The 24,029-nt window shown below is 45.9% G+C and overlaps 1 protein-coding gene across 1 annotated transcript in view; it reads right to left on the bottom strand.

The window, feature by feature from the left end:
• Positions 1 to 10,895, bottom strand: part of nalcn (sodium leak channel, non-selective) — a 271,182-nt gene extending 260,287 nt beyond the window's left edge. Inside the window, exon 1 of the mRNA XM_064975662.1 lies at positions 10,793 to 10,895. The gene's annotated coding sequence lies outside the window, so the exon portion shown is untranslated. The remainder of the gene's footprint in view (positions 1 to 10,792) is intronic.
• Between the last annotated feature and the right edge of the window lie 13,134 nt (positions 10,896 to 24,029).

Here is a 24,029-nt window from a genome sequence, read left to right on the forward strand (position 1 = left end):
GAAGCAGCAAACTTTGTGGAAATTAATATTTGTGTCATTCTCAAGACTTTTGGCCATGTCTGTACTGTGCTCTACTGCATTTGCGGTTTGTGACTGGTCCGTGTAAAGCTTATCAGTCTAACGATCTAAAAGGCATTCAAATTGAATAATATAATATTAATATTAAAGATGAGGGAGAATTATTTAAAAAATGATAAGCATGGCCTTATTTCTATTACAGCATATTGGATGACTGTCATTCATATTCCATTTACCCAGCTCAATGTAACATTGATAAGTTTAGGCTACTACATATCATTTTCCCTGTACCCATCATGTGGGTGCTATAACCTAGCCTGTAAATGAAAGTTTACAAAGTACTGAGAGAATTTTGAGTAATCAAGGTGACAGACAGTGAAACATTCAATACCACCTTGCACACGCTTGTCTGCATATAGCTGATCTAGGATGTAATCATTAGTCCAACAGTTTCACCAGAATCAATAAACCCCTGAACACCCACACACACAGTTCACTTTCATAGCAGCCACATACAAAACATAATCACTGTGCTCGTTGTATATAGAATTCCGTCTCGCAACAATCGATGCGCTCTCCTCCTCTCACGTTTTACCTTCGCCTGTGACTTCAGTGCACAACACATCAGCGGTTTGTGACCAGGCACAAAAAAACTTTCCAATTCAAACCTTCATATCATAACCACTAACCGCTACACTCAGCCTATACCGTTGTCACATTATAGTCAACATTTAGTAGATACTGGAACTTAAGCGTTAGTAAACCCGCTACAGTCATGCAGCACAGTCAACAGTCAGAAAGCAGTTTAGCAGTTACACCAGTGTGCCCAGGTGGCAATAAATTCATAAACCCAAAAGCTTACCTTGACTTGGACGAGTTCCAGTGTTTGATAACCATAGCCAGCTAGCTAACATAGCATCCCTCTCTTTTTGAGACAGGTGTTTGATTGGGCTAAACCAGCTAGCTTCTTTTGCTAGCTATGTGAAAGTTTTTTTTTTAAATACAACCAAATATAGCTCCCTCTCTCTACTCCTTAATTTTGGAAGAAATTTTGTTCAAAACTATTCAATTGTTGTCTTTTTCTTTGAGTCAACTACTCACATTTTATACACTGCAGTGCTAGCTAGCTGTAGCTTTCAGTACTAGATTCATTCTCTGATCATTTGATTGGGTGGACAACATATCAGTTCATGCTTCAAGAGCTCTAATAGGTTGGAGGGTGTCCTCTGAATTTTATCATAATTACTGTGTAAGTCTATGGAAGGGGGTGAGAACCATGAGCCTCGTAGGTTTTGTGTTGAAGTCAATGTACCCAGAGGAGGACAGAAGCTAGCTGTCCTCCGGCTACACTATGGTGCTGCTCTACAGAGTGCTGCTGAGCCTACTGTAGACCTTCATTGCAAAACAGTGTGATTTAATCCATTATTTGGTGACGTGAATATATTTAGTATAGTTTTATCATAAAAGGATAACTTTAATGTTTCACTATTTATAATAAAATCCACTGAGGATGATCCTTTCAACTCTTCTCCAGAGCGACTTATTTATTAATTTTTTTCCCATACTGGACCCCATGGTAATCAACCCTGGCATTGCAAGCGCCATGCTCTACCAACTGAGTCTCCACTGATTAGTTGCAATTTCTCAAGTTCTCAATTTTCTGATCCACTCGTTTACATTTCTTGGAAGTAAAATGGTGCATGCACAGGTTATGGCCTTGATTCCAAACCTCCCTTTTTATTAGGAGGACATTATTCCTCTTCGTGTTTGACAAGCGCTGTATTTGCTTTGAACAGAAACAGAACATTACATATTGGATATAATACACCGTCATTTTGCATGCTATTATTATGTAGCTTGGTTCCTATCAGTTTTCATAGTAACCTTGGTGAAGAAGCAGATGTCATTCGGTCAATGTCTGAGGATTTTCAGTCTCAATATGGGCATGGATTACCAAATGAAAAATCGGCAAACTAATCTCTGTAATAGATTAAATATCTGCTACATTTGATGTAACCAATGCCAGCCAGGTTGCACTTGCATTGAAGATTGATGCTAACACAGTTATTTTTGTGTATGTACATTTGATTGATATTATATTGTTTTATCAGCCAGGGCAATGTCCCCAATCACTGCCCTGGGGCATTGGAATATTTTTTTAGACCCTCATACTGGCCCTCCAACACCACTTCCAGCAGCATCTGGTCTCCCATCCAGGGACCGACCAGGACCAACCCTGCTTAGCTTCAAAAGCAAGCCAACAGTGGGATGCAGGGTGGTATACTTACTTAAAACTATACACTTGTTTTGAGTTTCTGCTTGAAATAGTTTAAGTGCCATCTATAGTGGTGTGCTTATAGCAAAATTTAGGCATTGTTGATACATACATTTTTGGCTTTTTCTAATCAAGATCCAATTCTGACAATGTTTTGGGAGACATGTAAGACTTTGTTAATGTCTTCCCACATGCTTTAAGATGGCCATCATTGCTCCTGTACCCAATAAAGCATTGGTAACTGAACTAAATTACTATCGCCCTGCAGCACCCCAATAGATCCACAGACGACGCAATCGCCATCGTGACTGCACACTGCACTATCCCACCTGGACAAGAGAAATACCTATATAAGAATGCTGTTCATTGACTATAGCTCAGCATTCAACACCATAGTTCCCTCCAAGCTCATCATTAAGCTCGAGGCCCTGGGTGTGAACCCCACCCTGTGCAACTGGGTACTGGACTTCCCGACGGGCCGACCTAGAGGTGGTGAAGGTAAGAAACAACACCTCCACTTCGCTGATCCTCAACACTGGGGCCCTACAAGGGTGTGTGCTCAGCCCCCTCCTATCCTCCATGTTCACCCATGACTGCGTGGCCAGCACGCCTCCAACTCAATCATCAAGTTTGCAGATGACACAACAGTAGTAGGCTTGATTACCAACAATGACGAGACTAATAACCTCTCACTCAACATCCTACAAAACAAAGGAGATGAGCGTGGAAAACAGAAAAGGGAGCAGCCCCCTATCCACATCGAAGGGAATGCAGTGGAGAAGGTGGAAAGGTTTAAGTTCCTCTGCGTACATATCACTGAGAAACTGAAATGGTCCACCCACAAAGACAGTGTGGTGAAGAAGGCGCAACAGCGAAATTTGGCTTGGCACCTAAAACCCTCACAATTTTTAACAGATACACAATTGAGGGCATCCTGTTGGACTGTATCATCGCCTGGTATGACAACGTCATGCAATGCTCGGTCAGAACATTAACATGCGTCACTTGCGGTACGATTTTGGAAGCATAAGGACCTTATCTTCCCAAATAATAAAAACAATTCGAAAGGCTAAATTGATACACACCTTTATAGGGTTACGGTTTCCACACGGCCATATTTCCATGTAATGGCGGTTGTTTACAGAAAACAAACGAAAGACAGCTAATTAGCACAGGTAGTCACTCTATCTGTGTCTCCGAACACCTGTGTGTAAACAGAAGACAGACGCCACTGAAGTGTTGTCACAAAAAAAATACTGTCAGCTGCAACTGTGTTAAAATAGTGCACAGTAAGTGTGTATTTTGCATTTGTGAAATTATTTTGATGTGATATGAAAGTAGAGGGATTTCTGTTTCTAGAACCGTACCACAATTGTGAATCGATTCACGTTTAGATGGAGTATTTGGCTGTTTTGGCTTCCAGTGCCAATTCGCCCTTTAAACAGAGCATGTAAGGTCCTTGGACTAAGGAGTGACGTTACGCTCCTTTAGTCCAATATTGGGCTATGCATGCCCATGCTTAGAGCTTTCATGCACTGGGAGAGACAGACTGTTTGGCTGAAAGTAGAATAACTGAAGACAACCTAAAGTAAAGTGTTCCCAATCAATTAAATCCATTGTCCAATAAAGTTTTTGATGTGACTGACTTGCATCAAGGACCTATTTCATTCATTGGAAAATGACAAAAGCGATTCAAACCACAAGATCTGCAGTGGTGCAATAGAAAAAGTTGTGCAATCAAAATCAGCCAATTAAGACTGAGACAAACAAAAAAAAAACACTTCAAACAAACATGCAAGGAAAGTATACTGTAGCGACCCGCACAGACAGCTGTGTGTTATGTGTTAGGCTAGGAGGTGGTTGTGTTGTACTGACCAGTACCCGGTGTTCGCGGGGTCCGACATGTCAATCAACCTGCTATCTGCCAATCACGGGAATGCCTGGAATGTTCTGATGCCGGGCATCCTGGCGGTTGGAGTGGCGTGGAGGGGGGGTTGGGCAGGGGGGTGGAGCATTGGAAGTTAAGACCAGGTTCAGCCTTTATTCTCCCTCTCTTACGTCTGGGCTTCCCAAGAGAAGGTCACGATTGGCTTGTGGGTTATCTGTCATCTTTTTGGCGTGTGCTACGGCCCAAACAGTAGCCTTTGTAAAGTTGGTTTAATAAACCGTCAATTCGCAAACTCAAGCCTCTGTCTGGACAATTGTTCATTTATGATCTAGGCAGGTCATTACATTGGTGTCAGAAGTAAAAACGTTGTTACAAGTTAGCCAGCTAGCTAGCTGACTTATGTGGCTAGCTACCGTAGGTGAGAACGGGGATTGAAAATGCGTCGAGGGAATCCGAAAGTGAAGGTGGAGGTAGGGGACGATTATGGCCAAGGAGGTGCGTGTGAATGGACGTCCGGGGTTCTGTCTGAGGAGATCGCCAGGGCGTCGGAGCGCGAGGCCGCTTGAGGGAGGACGTTAGAGCGATGGCGGCTGAAGCGGGCATGAGTGCTTCGTCGACTGTATTTCGCGCGGATTCTGGTGGGCGGACCGAAGTGGCGACGTCGACGCGGCGTGACGAGGAGTCTGGGGCTCAGGATGTAAACAAACATGGCGGCGCCCAGTTCCCGGCTGCGTCCATATCTGTTAAGACCCCGAAGTATTCCGGTAATGCGGATTGGGAAGCTTTTCATGCTCAGTTTGAACTGTTAGCTCATTTTAGGGGGTGGTCGGATGAAGAAAGGGCACTGCAGTTGGCTTTATGCCTCACGGATGAAACTCTGGCCTGTTTGATATTGATTAGCCCCGAGGACAGGCATGATTATGGTGCTTTAGTGGGAGCACTGAGGAGGCGCTATGGACAGTGTGTACAGCCCGGGCTACTGCGCTCCGAACTGAGTAATAGACGCAGGCAGCCTGGAGAGCCTCTACGGGTGCTAGCTAATGACATTGAGAGCCTCTCTCGGCGGGCATATGCTCACATGCCCCCCTCCGTGCAGAGCGAGCTAGCACGGGACCAGTTCATACGGGCGCTCTCTCCTACGGAGCTGCGCATACAGACCCAGCTGGCTCATCCTGAGTCATTGCAGACAGCCTTGGAGATGGCTTTGGAGAGGGAGCTGGTGTGTGCTGGGGCTTCAGCTGGGGCTTTGGTGGGGGTGCAGGGAGACACACCCCCTGTGCGAGCTGGGGGGCAGAGCAGCCCGGAGCCGGAAAAGCCTGCTTGGGTGGCCGAAATGACAAAACTCATTCGGGCTGTGTCGCTACAGGCGGCACGAAACACAAGCCCTGGTCCCAGGGTCTGCTGGGGTTGTGGCCAGCCAGGCCATCTGCGCCGAGATTGCCCCATGTCCCCCAGAGCTCAGGGAAACGGCTCGGTGTCCGCATAGACCGGGTAGTGCGGACCCCTGGCTTTCTATCCCAACCACCATCATCTTCAGGAGGAGCCCACCGGCACAGACGGGGAAGCAAGGCTCCACTTCCCCCAGAAGCAGACGAGGGCAAGCGGATGGAGCCTGTTGTTGTGGTGGGCCGGACCTGTGTTGGGGACTTCTGTCATGTCCCTGTCACTGTGGAGGGGGTGCCCTGCTCCGCCCTGGTGGACACTGGGTCCACAGTAACCCTGGTGAGGCCAGATATTGTGCCAGGTTGGACTCAGTGTGAGCCTACAACTGTGCAGCTCCGCACAGTCACAGGTGAGCTGGCACCCATGAAAGGGAAGGGAATAATGACTCTGACAGTAGGGGGCAGGACTGTGCGTCATCCTGTGTGGGTGGCGGCTGTGCAGGACCCTTGTATCCTGGGGTTGGACTTTCTTAGGAGCACAGGCTGCCAGTTAGACCTAAATAGGGGCGCACTGAGCTTCCAGGGAGGGACGGAAGTCACCATGGCTCCCCCTAATGTCACATTCACTCAACCCAACAAACCCTTTACTCCAACAGTTAAAGCAGCAGAGACTCATGGCTGCGCCCCCTCCCCCACAGCTGTGTGTGACTTTTCCCCAGTCCCCCTGTCACCTACGGCGGTGTGTTACATTCCCCCAGCTACCTCCATGACACAGCCCTCTGTGAGCCTGGGCCACAACCCCCCAGCCCAGCTACCCCAGATGGGAGAGGAGAGGACACTGTCTGCAGTGAGGGAGATATGGGGGAGGAACTGTGTTGGTCTTGACCCCGAGCAGCAGGAACGGTTGTGGCAGTTGCTGTTTGAATTCAGAGACAGCTTTGCGTTGAGTGAGGAAGAGGTGGGTCAGACTCATCTGGTGCAGCATGAGATCGACACAGGTGATGCTCGACCCATCAAGATGCGTCCCCGCCGTATCCCGCTGGCACGCCAGGAGGCGGCAGACAAGGCTGTGTTGGAGATGCAGCGGGCAGACTTCATTGAGCCCTCAGACAGCCCCTGGGCGGCGCCAGTCGTCATGGTTCCGAAGAAGGGGGCAAGCTGAGGTTCTGTGCGGACTACAGGCGGCTGAATGAGGTAACCAGGAAGGACTCATACCCCATACCACGTATCGATGAGTCGCTGGACCTGGTTAGGGGGTCCTCCTGGTTCTCCTCACTAGACCTCCGCAGTGGCTACTGGCAGGTGCCCCTCTCCCCAGAGGCCAGAGCCAAAACTGCGTTCTCCACTAACAGAGGACACTGGCAGTTCAAGGTCCTGTGCTTTGGCCTGTGCAACGCTCCAGCTACTTTTGAGCGTTTGATGGACAGGGTGCTGGATGGCATCCCCCGACAGCAGTGTCTGGTATACCTCGATGACATCCTGGCCCATGGCAGCTCCTTCCAGTCAGCCCTGGGGGCGCTACGGCGTGTGCTGGAGAGGGTGGCTGCCGCAGGTCTGAAGCTCCACCCCGAGAAGTGCCACTTCATGAGGAGAGAGGTGTCCTTCTTGGGCCACCGAGTGGGGAAGGAGGGGATCAGCACCATGGAGGACAAGGTAGGGGCTGTCAGAGACTGGCCCACCCCCACCGACCAGCGTCAGCTGAAGAGCTTCCTGGGCCTGGCCTCGTACTACAGGAGGTTTGTACGGGACTTCTCAAGCGTTGCTGCTCCACTGAACCGCCTGCTGCCGAAGGACAAGGCTTTCACTTGGACAGTGGAGTGTGAGGAGGCGTTCAACACCCTCAAACGTGCACTGATCGGGGCCCCCGTGCTTGCCCCCCCTGACCTCACCTTGCCCTTTATCCTGGACACAGACGCGAGCAATGTGGGCATGGGTGGGGTGCTGGCCCAGGTGGGGCCAGAGGGGGAGAGAGTGGTGGCGTACTTCAGCAAAACATTTGACAAACATGAGCGCCGCTACTGTGTCACCCGGCGGGAGCTCTTGGCTGTTGTGGCTTCCATCAAACACTTCAAGTACTACCTAGGTGGTCTGCCCTTTACTGTAAGGACTGACCACTCTGCTCTCCAGTGGCTCATGTCTTTCAGAGAGCCAGAGGGGCAGGTGGCATGCTGGTTGGAGGAGCTTCAGCCGTATGACTTCACGGTGGTGCACAGGGCAGGGGCACGCCACTCCAACGCCAACGCCATGTCCCGTCGGCCCTGTACTGCAGATGGCTGCCGCCACTGTGAACGGAGAGAGGGACGGGAGAGAGAGCTGCGGGCAGAGGAGGGTGTCTGTGCCACAGTGTGTCGGGCGAGCGGGCCTGTCTGCTGCGAGCTGCAGACTGTCGACGTGGCTGAATGGCGGCAGCAGCAGGGACGGGACACAGACCTACAGCCAGTGCTACAGTGGGTAGAGGCGCAGGTGAGGCCACCATGGGAAGAGGTGACAGCGCTCTCACTCGCGACCAAAGGGTTGTGGTCGAAGTTTGAAAGACTGCGGCTGGCTGATGGCGTGCTACAGCGGGCATGGAAGGAGTCAGCTACGGGAGAGGAGAGGTGGCAGGTGGTGGTCCCAAAAGCATTGCGGGAGGCTGTGCTCCAGAGTACTCATGGGGGTGGGGACTGGACACTTTGGGGTCACAAAAACACTGCGCCGTCTCCGTCAGGGCTTCTACTGGGGGCAGCACAAGAGGGATGTGGAGGACTTTTGTCGCCGCTGTGACAACTGCACAGCGAGAAAGGGCCCCCAGGCCGCTCTCATGCTCAGCTCCAACAGTTCCCAGTGGGGGCTCCCATGGAGAGGGTGGGAGTGGATGTAGTTGGGCCGTTCCCCACCACAGACAGTGGAAACCGCTGGGTGCTCACGGCGATGGACTATTTCACAAAATGGCCCGAGGCCTATGCTCTGCCTGACCAGGAGGCAGAGACCATCGTCGACGCCCTGACAGCGGGGATGTTCAGCAGGTTTGGAGCTGCAGAGTCCATCCACAGCGACCAAGGCAGAAACTTTGAGTCCCGTGTGTTCGCCACCATGTGTGAGAGGCTGGGTATGCACAAGACCCGCACTACTCCTCTCCATCCTCAAAGTGATGGCCTTGTGGAGCGCTTCAACAAAACGCTTGGACAGCAGCTGGCCATCGTCTCTTCCAAACACCAGCGTGACTGGGACAAGCACCTGCCTATGGTCCTCATGGCATGCCGCTCCGCTGTCCAAGACTCCACCTCCTGCACGCCTGCCCTCCTCATGCTGGGGAGAGAGATCCGCACCCCTGCGGAGATGGCGTTTGGTCGGCCCCTGGATAGCCCTCATGTTCCTCCGGGCCCGGAGTATGCCCGGAGACTCCAGGACCGCCTGGAGACAGCCCACACCTTCGCCAGAGAGCAGCTGGTGAATGCAGGTGTGGGGCAGAAAAGGAACTATGACGTGCACACCCGGGGAAGGCACTTTGTGGCTGGGGAGCTGGTCTGGGTCTACAGCCCCCTAAGGAAAAAAGGCAGATGCCCCAAGTTGGACAGTCACTGGGTGGGACCCTGCAGTGTCCTGGAGAGGGTAGGGGAGGTTGTGTACCGGGTGCAGCTTCCTCCCAGGGGGAGAAAGGTGGCACTGCACCGGGACAGGTTAGCCCCATACAGAGGGGCCTCTTTTCCCCAAACCCCAGGAACCCCCACAATTCCCCTCTCTGGCAATGACATTCTCCAGGCACCCACCCTCAGGTGCCGCAGACAAGGCTCCAGACAGCCCACTCCCCCTGTCTCTCCCCCTGTCTCCCCCCCTGTGTCACCGCGTGGTTCCCCAGAGCCACGGACTGTATTACCCGTTCCCGCTTCCTTGTCCCCCATATCCCTGCCTTCATCCCCTGGTTCCCAGAGGGGCACTCTGCGACCATCACGGCCACGCAGGCAAAGGAGACCTCCGGGTCGCTTCAGAGACTTTGTTTGTTCCCTCGGGGACGAGGGACTTTGTGGTGGGGGGGCTGTGTAGCGACCCGCACAGACAGCTGTGTGTTATGTGTTAGGCTAGGAGGTGGTTGTGTTGTACTGACCAGTACCCGGTGTTCGCGGGGTCCGACATGTCAATCAACCTGCTATCTGCCAATCACGGGAATGCCTGGAATGTTCTGATGCCGGGCATCCTGGTGGTTGGCGGAGTGGCGTGGAGGGGGGTTGGGCAGGGGGGTGGAGCATTGGAAGTTAAGACCAGGTTCAGCCTTTATTCTCCCTCTCTTACGTCTGGGCTTCCCAAGAGAAGGTCACGATTGGCTTGTGGGTTATCTGTCATCTTTTTGGCGTGTGCTACGGCCCAAACAGTAGCCTGTGTAAAGTTGGTTTAATAAACCGTCAATTCTCAAACTCAAGCCTCTGTCTGGACAATTGTTCATTTATGATCTAGGCAGGTCATTACAATACATTTGATATGGCATTCCATTAACTTCTGAAGGCAATGGCTAATAGCGTGCGTACACATGAGGAATTGAAGATAACACTTGCAGAACAGAGGCCTAGCGACTACAATAATTGTATTTTCACACTGTCTTAAAGCAGCTTCCAACATGCATTTCAAACAACATGGCACTATTATAAAGAATGTCCAGTGTATGGTTTCCTTCCGTGACTGATAAAACAATATAATATCAATCAAATGTACATACACAAAAATAGCCGTGTCAGCATCTATCTTCAATGCAAGTGCAACCTGGCTGGCATTGGCTACATCAAACGTAGCAGGTATGTAATCTTTTACAGAGATTTTGTTGCCGATTTTTCATTTGGTAATGCATGCCTATATTGAGACTGAAAATCCTCAGACATTGACCGAATGACATCTGCTTCTTCACCAAGGTTACTATGGAAACTGCTAGGAACCAAGCTACATCAACAACAAAAAATATGCAAAATCACGGTATATTGTATCCAATATGTAATGTTCAGCGGTTGTAATGTGTTTCTGTTCGAAGCGAATAAAGCGCTTGTCGAAACGTGAAGAATAATAATGTGCACCTAATACAAATGCGGTTTTGGAAGGAAGGACTGGCCATAACCTGTGCATGCACCGTTTTACTTCCTGGAGATGATACAAGCAAACACAGATTCAACGCAGTCCTTCGTCGACACTCACACCCTCCACGTTCTCATTCGATCGCTTCAAGGTAATGAAGCATCAAATCAGATAAATGTTTAAATCACTTACGCGATAAGTGTGTATATTCCCGGTTATCGGTGGCAGTGTGTCGTTCTCTCAATGACATCAGCTGTTTTCCGGTGTGTGTTGTGACGATGGAGCGTGCGGGCGCGCGCACGGAGCTGCAATCACCTCCAATAGTATCCATCTACAGCCCCGCAGCATAGCCTGTCACTAAAACCAATACAGTCACCATCAACTGGTGTGTGTGTATGTGGCAGGGATTATGATGACTTTACATTTAATTAGGGTTTCAAGCAGCGAAGCTGTTCGAAGTTGTTCCTGTTCATTATTCTTATTATTATTGTTATGTTCCCTTTTCTGCCATTTTGGTGAATAAATGTGAGTCTCTGTGAGATGAAAAGGCCCAGGACTGTGTAATTTAGCAACATGGCAAAGGCCCCTCTCATGCCACACCATGCCAATTGGCCACATGGTATCACTATAATTAAGCAATAAGGCACTATGGGGTGTGGTATATAGACTATATACCACGGCTAAGGGCTGTTCTTATTCACGACGCAACAAGGAGTGCCTGGATATAGGCCTTAGCCGTGGTATATTGGCCATATACCACAGCCCCCCCAGATTCCTTATTGCTATTATAAACTGGTTACTAACGTAACTGGAGCAGTAAAAATGCGTGTTTTGTTATACCCGTGGTATATGGTTTGATATACCACGGCTGTCAGCCAATCAGCATTCAGGACTCGAACTTCCCCGTTTATAACAGGCGATTGAAAATGCAAACTTTGAAAGGTCGGCTCCCTTTTCCCAATCCCCGTGTGAGCTAGAGTCATGAAATGAATCACGTCATTAGGAATCTGAGCATGGTACTTTCAAAAGTTAGGCCTACCTTTCCACCCCAGACAGAGTAGATTGACCAACGCGGAAACATTTAAGCTTTAACTGCTGGCTACTCTTCTTCCATGGCTTAACCTTCACAAGTGTTTCCCTAAAAGCTGTCTGGGTTAAAACATCTTCTATTTTACATTAAGTGAATAGCTTAATCAATTGATAGTGACAGAATTAGATTACATCCCAAGGAAAGTCTATTTTTTTGTCTCCTCTGCTATAGAAGGTTGTAGCTCAGCATCTGAATGTCAAATCAACTAAACAATGATATCCCCATATGCATTGTAGCGGAAAGGTAGGCCTAACTTTTGAAAGTACCAGATTCCTAATGTCATCTCAGATTGAATCACTTGCAAACGGGGATAGTTTTGTTGTAAACAAGCCACACTGATTTGGCATTGGGAAATGATGATAAGATGAACACATAGGCCTATCTTTCTATCAATTCTTAGCCTGCAATATCGGTAATTTGTGTGGTATAAAAAAAGATTCCTCTAATATGTAAAAGGACGTAGATTTGCATGGAATGTTTATAGAAGGAAATTTCTTCTTGGACTTGCAAATACAATGATTGATTCATGAAATGCTTTTACTGTAAAGGAGATCTTTCCACCTCTACTCTTATCCACAGTGGTATCTGAACCCACAACATTCTGGCACACAGCCCTGTACACTATCAACATTCCTGCATTGCCATTTAATGCTTAAAGGATGAATAACAATTTCTCAAACTGCCTATCTAAGACTCTGGTCTGTTCAAGCAATTAGGGTAAACGTTAGGCATGTTCTCTGCTATCTACTGAGTTTCAATTATTTTGGGTATAGGGGAAGGTCACTTGTTGTTGTTTTTTCAAGCAATCAGGGAGGTTTTAGGTAAAATATATTTTGCTGAAGAGAGGGCCATCCATTTTAATTTCATTGTATTATTCTGTTTTAATGTTACTCCTGAATCACTATGATAAATATAATAGTTTTTATTCCGTGTATTTTTAACAGAGCTGAGATTTACTTTGAAGTGAAATCAGTCATTGACACAGACACGGTCCCAGGAAGATTTGAATGCCTTAAACCAAGAGGTTGTGGGTTGAAATTCCAGTTGAGGACATGTTAAATAATAATTACTGTATGAATAAATATCACAATGTAATCATGAATGTCAAAGTGTGTCAAATATGTCAGTGAACACCAGGGGACCGTGATACAACGTCCCAAGAACGTTCAGTGGACCATGACAGAACATCTCAAGAAAGTCCTAAAAACGTCCTCAGGGATGTCCCCAGGACAAACTAGACAAACCCTCCAGGGGACCATGACACAATGTCCCAATAACCTCCTAAAAGCATCCTCGGGGTCATATCCAGAACCAACCGAGAAGTAGACAAAATCTCTGGCCAACCATGACTCAACCTCCTGGCGACCATTTCGTGACATCCCAGGGATGTCCTAACGACTGTTGTTGTTTGCAGGGATAGCGTTTATAGGTTTAAAATAATGTTCCGTTGATGCTCATGCAATATACATTTGACCTTCTCTTAAAGGTCCTCAGAACATTCCAAGAACATTTAGAAAATGTTAGATTTAAGTTTTACCTAATATTATTTAAAAATTCTCAGCAAGCCAATTTGTAGCTCCTTAATAAAGCAGATTGGAATACATCCTCATTATGTTTCTCTAGATTTACACTTTATATGTTGACAGTCTGCACATGTCAGGTTTTAACCTGCAACAGTTTAGTTCCCAAGCCAGGTCTATAATCCTCTGCCTTCTAGACTAACCTCGTAAAATACTGGTAACTGGCTGATTCACCATCATTTCACCCATCCTCTTTATATGCTGTGTACTGTACTTATTGGCCCATATTAACAAGGTATCGATGCCTATGAGTACAAAGAAAAGAAAATAAGACAGGAGGAAGGGACCATATCAAGTATCGCAAAGAAGGAATTCTATATTTTTTAAAAGCTGAACAGTACATTTTTCCGCAATGTTTTATTCAACAAATTTGACCCCTTTTTCATGATATCCAATTGGTAGTTATAGTCTTGTCCTATCAGTGCAACTACCGTACAGACTCAGGAGAGGCGAAGGTCAAGAGCCATGCATCCTCCGAAACACGACCCAACCAAGCCGCACTGCTAACACAATTCTTTCTTAACCCAGAAGCACCAATGTGTTGGAGGAAACACTGTACACATTTCTTGGTGGTGCAGAGGATTAAGGACCTGGCTTGGAAATCCAAACATTGAAGGTTCCAACCCCACATGTAGAGATTGCCAATATCTGAAGTGTAAAAACAGTATAGATGTGTTTGTATGATTAAATACTGTTCATATGTCATTAATTTAATTAAAATGTGGTGTGGCTATATCACCTTGTAGTGGGCCTACAATACAGTCCTCAAATGGGAATTTCCATTAAATCTGAAGAGAAACATAACGGGTATGTATTCCAATCTGCCTTAGGGTGTCAGGATTTGGCCAGGGTTGTTCCGGGTTTTGGTCACTAGATGCCCCCATTGTGCTTTTTGACCTCATGTTTTTTCCCTTGTTCCTCATTATTATTTGCACCTGTGCCTCTTTTCCCCTGATTGTATTTAAACCCTTAGTTTCCCTCAGTTCTGTGCTCTGTGTTTGTATGTTAGCACCCAGCCCTAGTGTTCTGTGTATTCTTGTCGATTCCGGTGGATGCTCTTGTGGAATTCTGTTTTTGTTTTTGAGTATCTCTTGAGGCTTTTTTGTGCTATTCCTACCACCTTTTGGATTTGCCATTTTTTGTATTGAAGGACTTCTCCTTTTTACTTTATTAAATACACCGTCTTAAGTACTGCTGTGTCTGCCTCATCTTCTGGGTTCTGCTGACTATTCGTGGCTCAGTTGGTTAAGTGACTGTTTCTCACTCCGGAGACCCAGGTTCGTAACCAGGTCCTGACATAGGGAGCCACATACAGTGCCTTGCGAAAGTATTCGGCCCCCTTGAACTTTGCGACCTTTTGCCACATTTCTGGCTTCAAACATAAAGATATAAAACTGTATTTTTTTGTGAAGAATCAACAAGTGGGACACAATCATGAAGTGGAACGACATTTATTGGATATTTCAAACTTTTTAACAAATCAAAAACTGAAAAATTGGGCGTGCAAAATTATTCAGCCCCTTTACTTTCAGTGCAGCAAACTCTCTCCAGAAGTTCAGTGAGGATCTCTGAATGATCCAATGTTGACCTAAATGACTAATGATGATAAATACAATCCACCTGTGTGTAATCAAGTCTCCGTATAAATGCACCTGCACTGTGATAGTCTCAGAGGTCCGTTAAAAGCGCAGAGAGCATCATGAAGAACAAGGAACACACCAGGCAGGTCCGAGATACTGTTGTGAAGAAGTGTAAAGCTGGATTTGGATACAAAAAGATTTCCCAAGCTTTAAACATCCCAAGGAGCACTGTGCACATATTTGCATGCTAAGAATGTTGTGTTACTATTAGGTCAAACTAAAATATTACATTGTCTAAATGTTCTAGGACCTGCAAGACAAGGTAAAATGTATGTATATTGCGTAAACATAAATGGAATATTATGTTAAACCTAAAACAAATATGTTATGAACGTCATAAAAATTGACTTATTTGGAAACTGTTGAACATTGTGCAACATTGTGGGAATGCTCTGTGCAACCTATGTGAATATCACAATAATATTCTTGCTCCCATAACGTAATTAAATGTTCTGGCAACCTTTAAAGAACGTCGACTAGGATTTCTGTCAACATTATTACATTACGGGAATGTCCTGTGCAACCTATGTGAATATCACAATAATATTCTTGCAACATTCCAGACAACTCCCATACCTACATTTAATGTTCTGGGAACCTTTAAAGAACTTAGACCAGGTGTTCAGTCAACATTATTACATTAAGGGAATGTCCTGTGCAACCTAATTTAAACACTGTATAAATGTCATCACAACTGAGCGTATTTCGTGTTTTGGGAACCTATCCCTTGTAATTGGCCCACTATGTTCCCACAACCTCTTTAAATGTTCTAGGAGGTCTTTTCAATGCTGGTCCGACCAATCTGATTCCACGCTCCAAGACTGCTTCCATCATGTGGACTGGGATATTTTTCGTATTGCGTCAAACAACAACATTGATGAATACGCTGATTCGGTGAGCGAGTTCATTAGAACTTGCGTTGAAGATGTCGTTCCCATAGCAACGATTAAAACATTCCCAAACCAGAAACCGTGGATTGATGGCAGCATTCACGTGAAACTGAAAGCTCGAACCACTGCTTTTAATCAGGGCAAGGTGACCGGAAACATGACCGAATACAAATAGTGTAGCTATTCCCTCCGCAAGGCAATCAATCAAGCTAAGCGTCAGTATAGAGACAAAGTAGAATCGCAATTCAACGGCTCAGACACAAGAGGTATGTGGCAGGGTCTACAGTCAATCACGGATTACAAAAAGAAAACCAGCCCAGTCACAGACCAGGATGCCTTGCTCTCAGGCAGACTAAATAACTTTTCTGCCTGCTTTGAGGACAATACAGTGCCACTGACACGGCCCGCAACCAAAACATGCGGACTCTCCTTCACTGCAGCCGAGGTGAGTAAAACATTTAAACGTGTTAACCCTCGCAAGGCTGCAGGCCCAGACAGCATCCCCAGCCACGCCCTCAGAGCATGCGCAGACCAGCTGGCTGGTGTGTTTACGGACATATTCAATCAATCCCTATCCCAGTCTGCTGTTCCCACATGCTTCAAGAGGGCCACCATTGTTCCTGTTCCCAAGAAAGCTAAGGTAACTGAGCTAAACGACTACCGCCCCGTAGCACTCACTTCCGTCATCATGAAGTGCTTTGAGAGACTAGTCAAGGACCATATCACCTCCACCCTACCTGACACCCTAGACCCACTCCAATTTGCTTACCGCCCAAATAGGTCCACAGACGATGCAATCTCAACCACACTGCACACTGCCTTAACCCATCTGGACAAGAGGAATACCTATGTGAGAATGCTGTTCATCGACTACAGCTCAGCATTTAACACCATAGTACCCTCCAAACTCATCATCAAGCTCGAGACCCTAGGTCTAGACCCCGCCCTGTGCAACTGGGTACTGGACTTCCTGATGGGCCGCCCCCAGGTGGTGAGGGTAGGTAACAACATCTCCACCCCGCTGATCCTCAACACTGGGGCCCCACAAGGGTGTGTTCTGAGCCCTCTCCTGTACTCCCTGTTCACCCACGACTGCATGGCCACGCACGCCTCCAACTCAATCATCAAGTTTGCGGACGACACAACAGTGGTAGGCTTGATTACCAACAACGACGAGACGGCCTACAGGGAGGAGGTGAGGGCCCTCAGAGTGTGGTGTCAGGAAAATAAACTCACACTCAACGTCAACAAAACTAAGGAGATGATTGTGGACTTCAGGAAACAGCAGAGGGAACACCCCCCTATCCACATCGATGGAACAGTAGTGGAGAGGGTAGTAAGTTTTAAGTTCACATCACAGACAAACTGAATTGGTCCACCCACACAGGCAGCATCGGGAAGAAGGCGCAGCAGCGTCTCTTCAACCTCAGGAGGCTGAAGAAATTTGGCTTGACACCAAAAGCACTCACAAACTTCTACAGATGCACAATCGAGAGCATCCTGTCGGGCTGTATCACCGCCTAGTACGGCAACTGCTCCACCCACAACCGTAAGGCTCTCAGGAGGGTGGTGAGGTCTGCACAACGCATCACCGGGGGCAAACTACCTGCCCTCCAGGACACCTACACCACCTATGGTCACAGGAAGGCCATAAAGATCATCAAGGACAACAACCACCCGAGCCACTGCCTGTTCACCCCGCTATCGTCTAGAAGGTGAGGTCAGTACAGGTGCATCAAAGCTGGGACCGAGAGACTGAAAAACAGCTTCTATCTCAAGGCCATTAGACTGTTAAACAGCCACCACTAACATTGAGTGGCTGCTGCCAACACACTGACTCAACTCCAGCCACTTTAATAATGGGAATTGATGGGAATTATGTAAAATATATCACTAGCCACTTTAAACAATGCTACTTAATATAATGTTTACATACCCTACATTATTTATCTCATATGTATACGTATATACTGTACTCATATCATATACTGCATCTTTATGTAATATATGTATCACTAGCCACTAACTATGCCACTTTGTTTACATACTCATCTCATATGTATATACTGTACTCGATACTGTACTCGATACCATCTACTACATCATGCCTATGCCTTTCTGTACCATCACTCATTCATCTATCTTAATGTACATATTCTTTATCCCTTTACACTTATGTGTATAAGGTAGTAGTTTTGGAATTGTTAGCTAGATTACTCGTTGGTTATTACTGCATTGTCGGAACTAGAAGCACAAGCATTTCGCTACACTCGCATTAACATCTGTTAACCATGTGTATGTGACAAATAAGATTTGATTTGATTTGAGGAACCATTAAATAACTCAGAAAGACTGTTCTGTCAACATCTTTGCAACATCAAAGGAATGTTTTATCAGCACCACTGGACAGTTTTAGTGTTGTGGGAACCCATCTCTTGTCATGTTCTCACAATGTACCCTACATTTTTTTTTTGGAACAATTAAAGAACATAAAAATCTGCTCTGAGAATGTTCTTGTAACATCAGGAAATGTTTTTTGCATCCTAAAAGACATTCTTGATGCCTTCACTATTATTCACCAATGTAGAAAATAATAAAAATAAAGAAAAGCCCTTGAATGAGTAGGTCTGTCCAAACTTTTGACTGGTACTGTACGTCTCGTGTCTACGCTGTTGATGGTGACTCCACTTTGTCACTATTGACATTTTGCAATGTTTATTGTGTTACTGAGGGAATTACTACACTATTTGTACTTGGTCATATTCCCAGTCACCTTGTCATGGTTAAATGCAGTGGTTCGCGCTTTCAGTTTTGCACGAATGCTGCCATCTACCCACGGTTTCTGGTTTGGGTAGGTTTAAATAGCTACAGTGGGTACAACATCTCCTATACACTTCCTGTTGAACTCAGTCACCGTATCCATGTATTCGTCAATGTTATTCTCAGATACTACCCAGAACATATCCCAGTCGGCATGATCAAACAATCTTGAAGCATGGATTCCAATTGGTCAGACCAGCTTTGAATAGACCTTAGCATGGGTACTTCCTTTTTGAGTTCCGGCCTTTAGGAAGGGAGAAGCAAAATGGAGTCATGATCAGATTTGCCGAACGGAGAGCGTGGGAAGGCCTTTGTAGGCATTTCGAAAAGTTGAGTAGCAGCGATCCAAAGTTTTTCTAGCGTGAGTACTACAGTCTCCATGTGTTGGTAGAACTCCGGTATCATTTTCCTCAAATTTGCTTTGTTAAAATCCCCAGCAACAATAAATGCTGCCTCAGGATATATGGTTTCCAGTTTGCATAAAGTCCGGTGTAGTTCTTTGAGCGCGTCGTTGTATCGGCTTGAGGGGGAATATACACGTCTGTGACTATAACCGAAGATAATTATCTTGGGAGGTAATACTCTCAGCATATGATGGTGAGGTATTCTAGGTTGGGTGAACAAAGCGACTTGAGTTCTGTATGTTATCACAATTACACCATGAGTAGTTAATCATGAAACATACATTCCGGCCTTAATTCTTCCCGGACAGTTATTTATTCCTGTCTGTGCAATGTACTCAGAATCAAATTGGCTGTATTGATGGGGACAGTATATCCCGAGACAATCATGAAACAGAATATGTTACAATCCCTGATGTCTCTCTAGAAGGAGATTCTCGCTCTGAGCTTGTCAGGGGGTACCGGTCCCAAGTCAATGTGCAGGGGTACAGGTCAGTCGAGGTAATTGAGGTAATATGTCCATGAATGTGGGGGTAAAGTGACTATGCTTAAATGGTCCTTAGCTTAGTGATGAGCTTTGAGGGCACTATGGTGTTGAATGCTGAGCTGTAGTCAATGAACAGCATTCCCACGTAGGTGTTCCTTTTGTCCAGGGGGGAGAGGGCAGTGTTGAGTTCAAGAGAGAGAGATTGCGTCATCTGTGGATCTATTGAGGCAGTGTGCAAATTGGAGTGGATCTATGGTTTCTGGGATGATGGTGTGGATGTGAGCCATGACCAGCCTTTCAAAGCACTTCATGGCTACAGACGTGAGGACTACGGGACTATAGTCAATAAAGCAGGTTACCTTGGTGTTCTTGGGTATGGGAACTGTGGTGGTCTGCTTGAAACATGCAGGTATTACATACTCGGCCAAGGACAGGTTGTATATGTCAGTGACGACACTTGCCAGTAGGTCAGAGCATGCTCGGAGTACATATCATGGTAATCTGTGTGTTCCCTGCAGCCTTGTGAATGCTGACCTGTTGAATCTTTTCACACTGTGATCCCTGTAGCGTACCATCAAACCAGTGTGATTAGAATGCTTAATTAAAACACATATTTAGAATGACCAGTTTTGAATGAATCAGCATTTGAGCTGGCCACACTGTCTTTTTTCAGAAACATTTTACTCGCCTCATTTTGTTGTGACATCTTTGGTCCGACAGACGATTATGTGACACTCAGAATGCATTGTATGTCAGCAAACATGGCTCCACACATAGCTGGAATTAGCTTAGCTCATCATAATCAGTACAACCTTCAAATAAGTATTTTACACACATAATATGTGCCCATTACAATCTCTGTAAGAATCAGAATGCATGATTTGTCAATAGAACTTGAAAATGTGAATAAAACAGTAAATATATAAATAATTACCACACAAAACATTTTCTGATCGTGATTTATTGATACAACTGGTGCATGCCAGCAGTCAATTACATAACCTCTCACTCCCACTCTGAGCAATTCAGTGTTGTTGTTTATGTATGTAGCTAGTGAGCTAAGCTGTAGAATTAGCAAGGTCTTTCAAAAGGAGACAACTCACAAATGCGGAAATTCTGGAGATTTAAAAACAATGATTCTGAAAGTCAGGAAACAGATTCTGACAGTGAGGAGCTGCCCCCCCAGCCATTGAGAACCCTGAATTAGAGGACCTCTTGTCCACTGTCAAAGTCCTAATCCCCTTTGAAGATGCTGGTGGTGATGGAGGCAGACCGACAGTGGATGAAGTCGGGGCGACAGGGTAGCCTAGTGGTCAGAGCGTTGGACTAGTAACCGGAAGGTTGTGAGTTCAAACCCCTGAGCTGACAAGGTACAAATCTGTCGTTCTGCCCTTGAACAGGCAGTTAACCCACTGTTCCCAGGCCGTCATTGAAAATAAGAATTTTTTCTTAACTGACTTGCCTGGTTAAATAAAGGTAAAAAAAGTACAGGAGTTCTGTGGTAGCTGGAAGGCCACCAGCCATTTCAGCCCTGCTATTTGCTTTGATGAGTCCCAGTCTGGAGTGCAACGGCCCTTGCCTTTTCCATCTGAGTCCTTCTAGTTGTTTCTGACAGAGGAGCTGGTGGGAGACATAGTGGAGACCATTCACTATGCCTTGGAGCTACAGGAGAAGAGAGAGCCAGGAGTGAGGGATAAACAAGCTAAATGGGGGACAACCACATTTAGTGAAATGTTGACAGCTGTCTTTCGTTGTCTCTGATTGAGAACCATACTTAGGTACTCTGTTTTCCCACTGTTAGTTGTGGGTGGTTATTTTCTGTTTAGTGTTTGTTGCACCTGTCAGAACTGTTTTGGCTTTTCTTTTTGTTATTTTGTATTCAGTGTTCAGTCAGAATATATAATATGAACTCGTACCACACTGCACCTTGGTCTTCACCTTCTTCTAATGAAAGTCATTACACTTACTTTGATAGAAACGCACACATTTCCAAAGTTATTATTGGTAACGAAAACAACAATGACTATGATGCAGGCAACAGACAGAAAATGTGAACACGTGTGCAGATCCTGTTCTGACGGGAGATGCTCAAATGTCTGCAGACTTGAACTGCACAAACAATTGGGAAGTGCATGGGGAATTTTGTCCGGGTCAGAAATGTCAAACAAATGTATTGTCCACAAAAGTAAAAAACAATAACTACTTTTATGTGATTGAATGAGGAGGCGGAACACACCTCAAGTCCAACTGTTCTTAGAAAATAAAAAAAATGGTTTGAAAATAATTATATAAATAAAAACAGGCTGCGTGCCTTGGTTTGAGGGCAGCGCGGATTACTGTTGCGTAACAATCGCATTCTGGAATGGAGAGAACATTCTAACATCACGTGCATAAAAAAATACGCTGTGGTGACCAATAGAGATATTTGGAACTCAAAGCATGAAAAGGTTAAAGGTCTTACTCACATCGGCTACGGCAAGCGTTATCACACAGTTGTCCGGAACAGCTGGTGCTGTCATGCATGCGTCAATGTTGCTTGTGTATTGAAGTTGTTTAGCTCGACAGGTAGGCTTGTGTCACTGGGCAGCTCGTGGCTGGTCCTGCCAAATCCGACGAGTGTTGGAGCCGATGTAGTAGGATTCAATCTTAGTCTTCTATTTAAGCTTTGCCTGCGTAATGGTTTGTCTGAGGGCATAACGAGATTTCTTATAAGCATCCAGGTTAGAGTCCCTCTCCTTGAAAACGTCAGCTCTACCCTTTAGCTCAGTGTGGATGTTGCCTGTAATCCATGGCTTCTGGTTGGTGTATGTACATACGGTCACTGTGGGGACAACGTCATTGACGCACTTATTGATGTAGCCGGTGACTGATGTGGTATACTATCGGATGAGTTCCGGAACATATTCCAGTCTGTGCTAGCAAAACAGTCCTGTAGCTTAGCATCTGTGTCATCTGACCACTTCCGTATTGAGCGAGTCAATGGTACTTCCTGCTTTAGTTTTTGCTTTTAAGCAGGAATCAGGAGGATAGAAATAGAGGGCGAGAGATTGCTTTGTACGGATCTCTGTGTGTGGAGTAAAGATAGTCTAGTTTTTTTTCCCTCTGGTTGCACTTGTAACATGCTGGTAGAAATGAGGTAAAACAGATTTGTTTCCTTACATTAAAGTCCCAGGCCACTAGGAGCTCTGCTTCTGGATGAGCATTTTCTCGTTTGCTTATGGCCGTATACAGCTCGTTGAGTGTGGTCTTAGTGCCAGCATCGGTTTGTGGTGGTAAATAGAAAGCTACGAAGAATATAGATTAATTCTCTGGTAGATAGTGTGGTCTACAGCTTATCATGAGATACTCTACCTCAGGCGAGCAAAACTTTGAGACTTCCTTAGATATTTGATTTCGCACACCAGCTGTTATTGACAAAAAGACACCCCTTGTCTTACTGGAGGCAGCTGTTCTGTCTTGAAGATTCATGGAAAAACCAAGCAACTGTATATTATCCATGTTGTCGTTCAGCCACAACTCAGTGAAACATAAGATATATTACAGTTTTTAATGTCACGTTGGTAGGATAGTCTTGAATGGAGCTCATCCAGTTTATTCTCCAATGATTGCACATTGGCCAATAGGACAGATGGTAGAATCGGGTTACCCACAAGGCACCCGGACCTGTATCGGAATCTTCTCTTCATGCGAATGATGGGGATTTGGGCCCAGTCTGGTATCTGGAGTAAATCCTTTGTGTCCGACTCGTTAAAGAAAAAATCTTTGTCCAGTTTGAGGTAAGTAATTGCTTTTCTGATATCCAGAAGTAATTTTCGGTCATAAGAGACTGTGGCAGAAACATTATTTACAAAATAAGTTACAAACACAAAAAAACACACAAAATATTTAAGAGCCCGTAAAATGTCAGCCATCGCCTCCAGCGCCATTATCTGTTCCATTACCTGCTCCAGCAGCTAGGGTAGTGTGTGAGCAGCAGCTATGTTAGAAAAACAAATCTGTGCTTAAAAAAAACACATCCGCAGAATGTTATCCGGATCTTTAGCTTTAAGAACGAGGTTTCTGGAGGGGCGGGCAAGAGCAGGGCCTGGGTGAAAACTCCTTATCTGTAGCCCAGGCCTTACATTTAACTTCTCTGCCAAGGTGAGCATTTAAATGTCAGTTTAGTTTGCTTCTGTAGATGAGCTTAAGATTGTAGAGGCCCATAGTTGCCAGAGATGCAGCTTGCAGCAGTGTGCATTTCTACACAGGGGGTAGCTGCATCCCTTCCCGCACACTAATGTGATTTGACAAAAAAAAGAGAGTGGTGTAGAGAATATTATTAGTGTTAGCTATAACAACAACAAAAATATGAAGCAGTACTTTCTGAGGTCGAAGGATACAATAGTAATAATGGAGTTTGGAATGAAAATAAACTCCATAACTTTCCAAGTGACCTAGTGGTAAATTAGACCTGTTGATGAGTGGGTTGTGTCGCTGGAGCCAGGAGAATCCAAACCCACGGGGATCTGGGGGGACTTGATG

This window comes from Oncorhynchus masou, chromosome 10 (assembly GCF_036934945.1).
Source record: "Oncorhynchus masou masou isolate Uvic2021 chromosome 10, UVic_Omas_1.1, whole genome shotgun sequence".
In the NCBI taxonomy this organism is placed as follows: Eukaryota; Metazoa; Chordata; class Actinopteri; order Salmoniformes; family Salmonidae; genus Oncorhynchus; species Oncorhynchus masou.